This window comes from Scyliorhinus canicula, unplaced genomic scaffold (assembly GCF_902713615.1).
Source record: "Scyliorhinus canicula unplaced genomic scaffold, sScyCan1.1, whole genome shotgun sequence".
NCBI classification, from domain to species: Eukaryota; Metazoa; Chordata; class Chondrichthyes; order Carcharhiniformes; family Scyliorhinidae; genus Scyliorhinus; species Scyliorhinus canicula.
In genome coordinates this window covers 160456-164742 of record NW_024055806.1, presented here as the reverse complement: position 1 = coordinate 164742, position 4287 = coordinate 160456, and positions in this window count along the sequence as shown.

Sequence of the window (4287 nt, the reverse complement as noted above, 5' to 3'; positions counted from 1 at the left end):
ACCTGCTGTGACACCAACAATTTCACAATCGATTACAGGGTTGGATTCTGCTGTTATTGTTTCTCCACTGCATCCAGGGCTGCATTTTGTTCATTCTGACAGGTGGTCAGTGGGGATGGTCGGAGGGTTTCTTTCTGCTGGACTGGCCGGTCTCACCACTTTGCCTCCAGTCGGCTGATTCTCTTTGAGCTTTGTTGCTAATACCTGGTTTCAAATTGCACAAGGATCTCCGAGTGAAAGGGTGTTTGGTAGTGTGAAGATATTTAGTTTCCATTTCTGTTTCAAACCCTCCAAGCATGCCATGTTGCCATGGAGATGGGCCCTGGTGGTTACCTGGTTCTTTTGTTTAAGTTATCTGGGTGTTCCTCACATAAGAAAACTATCAGGGTATGAGCGGCAAGTTGTCTGAGGTGGATTGGGAAACTGATTGGTACAGGGAATACCTAATATTTAAGAAATTATTACATATTTATCAGGGGGTCGGTTAGCTCAGTTGGCTGGACGGCTGGTTTGTGATGCAGAGTGAGGCCAACAGTGAGGATTCAACTCCCGTACTGGCTGACTTTATTCATGAAGGCTCCGCCTTCTCAACCAGGCCCCTTGCCTGAGGTGTGCTGACCCTCGGGTTAAATCACCTCCAGTCAGCTCTCTCTCTGTCAAAGGGGAGAGAAGCCTATGCTCCTCTGGGATTTTGCAACTTTTATTTCACATAAATACAACAAATATAGATTCCTTTAAAGAATAAAAATCCAACAGGAAAAGTGATGGAACCATGGCTAACAAGAAAAGTTAATTATTCATGAGATCCATTAGAATTCAGCAAAGGAGGACCAAGAAACTGATGAGAGCAAACTGGTGAGAAACATAAAAACCGACTGGAAAAGCTTTGACAGGAATGTGAAAAGGAAAAGATTAGCAAAGACCAATGTGGGTCCATTCCAGGCAGAAACAGGAGAGTTTATAATGGGGAGTAAAGAAACGGCAGAGAAACTGAACAATGTGTGTCTGTCTTCACGGAGGAAGATGCAAAAATTTCCCCAAAACCCGAGAGACCCAAGGGGCTCGTGAGCACAAGGAACAGTAAGAGATGAGAATTAGTGAAAAAGTAGTACTGGAGAAATTAATGGGGTTGGAAGTGAATAAATCCCCAAAAGCTGATGATCCACATACCAGAGTGCTGAACGAGGTGGCTGTAGAGATCTCTATTCCTCATTCTAAATTCTCCTGACTCTATCTGGAATGGACAAACTTTTCCTTTTTACGTACCTATAGAAACCTTTACCATCCATTTTTATGTAATTTGCTGTTTCACATTCATATTCTATTCTCCCTCGCTTTCTCGGTGTCTTGGTCCTTTGCTCTATTATAAAATCGTCCCAATCCTCAGGTTTATTCCTATTTCTGATAACTTTATCAGCCTTTTCTTTCAATCTTTTACAAAACTTCACTTCGTCTGGTAGTCAGTTCTCTGACCTTTTGGGGTTCTTATGCTCTGAAGGAAAGTAAACTGTGTAATAATTATTGAAAGTCTATCCATTGCCTGTGGACTGTCATATTTTAATGTATTTACCCCAATCCTCCTCAGCTAATTTGTCCCTTCAACCTTCATTTTTTTTTTTATAAATGTTTTTATTCAGTTTTCATATTTTATATTGAACAAATTACAAATTGTTAGGAGAAAAAAAACAACAAACAAACACGCAAAAATTAACATACATATTTACAGGTAAGCATCTTCGTAGTAGTAACTGTGCCCGCCCCCCCCCCCCCCCCCCAACATGTTTATTTAGTTTGGTTTTGGGCCTTAGCTAGCCATCGAACCCCCGTACCGAACCTGTAGCCCCTCCCGCTACCTTCCCCCGACTATTCTTCCTCTTGTACATTGGCCACAAATAGGTCCCGGAACAGTTGCATGAATGGCTCCCACGTTCTGTGGAAGCCGTCGTCCGACCCTCGGATGGCAAATTTGATTTTCTCCATTTGGAGAGATTCCGAGAGGTCGGACAGCCAATCCGCAGCTCTGGGCGGTGCTGCTGACCGCCAGCCAAACAGGATTCTACGGCGGGCGATCAGGGAGGCAAAGGCAAGGGCGTCCGCCCTCCTCCCCAGGAATAGATCTGGCTGTTCTGAAACCCCGAAGACCGCCACTATCGGGCATGGCTCCACCCTCACTCCCACCACTTTGGACATAACCTCGAAGAAGGCTGTCCAGTACTCCACGAGTCTGGGGCAAGACCAGAACATGTGGGCGTGGTTGGCCGGGCCTCTTTGGCACCGTTCACATCTGTCTTCCACCTCCGGGAAGAACCTACTCATACGGGTTCTTGTTAAGTGGGCTCTATGTACCACTTTTAGTTGCGTCAGGCTGAGCCTTGCGCACGTGGAGGTGGAGTTGACCCTATGCAGTGCTTCGCTCCAGAGTCCCCACCCTATCTCCATCCCCAGGTCGTCCTCCCATTTCCTTCTTGTTGCGTCCAGTACGGTGTCGTCCCTATCTACCAGTCGGTCATACATGTCACTACAGTTCCCTTTCTCTAGGATACTTGCGTCCAGTAGGTCTTCCAGTAGTGTCTGTCGTGGCGGTTGTGGGTACGTCCTTGTCTCCTTTCGTAGGAAGTTTTTGAGCTGCAGGTACCGTAGCTCGTTCCCCCCAGCTAGCTGAAACTTCTCTGTCAGTTCGTCCAGTGTTGCGATCCTGTCGTCCGTGTATAGGTCCCTGACTGTCAGTGTCCCCCCGTCCTGCCTCCACCTTTTGAAGGTGGCGTCAGTCAGTGCTGGTGTGAACCTATGGTTGTTGCAGATGGGAGCCCTGTTCGACATTTTGGTCAGGCCAAGTTGCTGCCGCAGTTGGTTCCAGGATTGGAGGGTGGCTGTCACCACTGGGCTGCTGGAGTGTTTTTTGGGTGGGGATGGGAGTGCTGCCGTGGCGAGGGCCCGGAGGGAGGTTCCCATGCAGGAGGCCTCCTCCGCACGCACCCACTCAGCCTCTGGCTCCTGGATCCATCCCCTTACTCGCTCGGCTGTTGCTGCCCAGTGGTAGAATTGTAGATTCGGGAGGGCTAGCCCTCCCCTGGTTTTTGTTTTTTGTAAGACCTTCTTTGGGATCCTAGCATTTTTACCCCCCCATACGAACGCCATGATGAGTTTGTCCAGCGCTTTGAAAAAGGCCTTGGGGATGTAGATCGGAATGGATCTAAACAGGAAGAGGAACCTGGGCAGTACGTTCATTTTGATCGTCTGAACTCTCCCCGCGAGGGAGAGCGGGAGTGTGTTCCATCTTTGCAGGTCCTTTTTAACTTCCTCCGTCAGGCTGGTGAGGTTCCATTTGTGGATCCCTTTCCAGTCATGGGCTATTTGGATCCCCAGGTAGCGGAATTTATGTCGGGCTTGATTGAACGGCAGCCCCTTTAGTGCTGCCCCCCCCCCCCCTTGCGGGTGTACTGGGAAGATCTCACTTTTGCTCATGTTGAGTTTGTAGCCCGAGAAGGCTCCAAACTCTTTCAGGAGCGCGATGATTCCGTCCATGCTGCTTTGTGGGTCCGAGATATAGAGGAGCAGATCATCCGCATAGAGTGAGACTCTGTGCTCTCTACCTCCCCTTCGGATCCCCCTCCAATTTTTTGCTGCCCTGAGCGCGATTGCTAGCGGTTCAATTGCTAGTGCGAACAGCAGCGGGGACAGTGGGCATCCTTGTCTGGTGCCCCTGTGCAGCTGGAAGTATTGGGAGTTGGTATTGTTGGTCTGTACACTCGCCATGGGTGCGTTGTACAGGAGCTTTACCCAAGCGGTGAACCCTGTTCCAAGCCCGAACCGCTCCAGTACCTCTATGAGGTATTTCCACTCGACTCTGTCGAAGGCCTTTTCTGCGTCCAGGGAGACGATCACCTCTTGTGTTCTCTCCCCGGAGGGGGTCATTATCACGTTCAGCAGGCGCCTGATGTTCGCGGTAAGCTGTCTACCTTTGACAAAGCCCGTCTGGTCCTCTGTGACCACCTCAGGTACACAGTCTTCTAGCCTCTTGGCTAGGATTTTGGCCAGTATTTTGGCGTCTGCATTCAGCAGAGATATGGGTCTGTATGACCCACATTCCGTTGGGTCTTTGTCTTTCTTAGGTATCAGCGAGATTGAGGCCTGTGCTAACGTGGGTGGCAATGTGCCCCTAGCTAGCGAGTCTGTGAACATCTCCCGCAGGTGCGGGGCCAGCGCTGTCGCAAATTTTTTGTAGAAGTCCGCCGGGAATCCGTCCGGTCCCGGCGCCTTCCCCGCCTGCATGGAGCTAATGCTGTC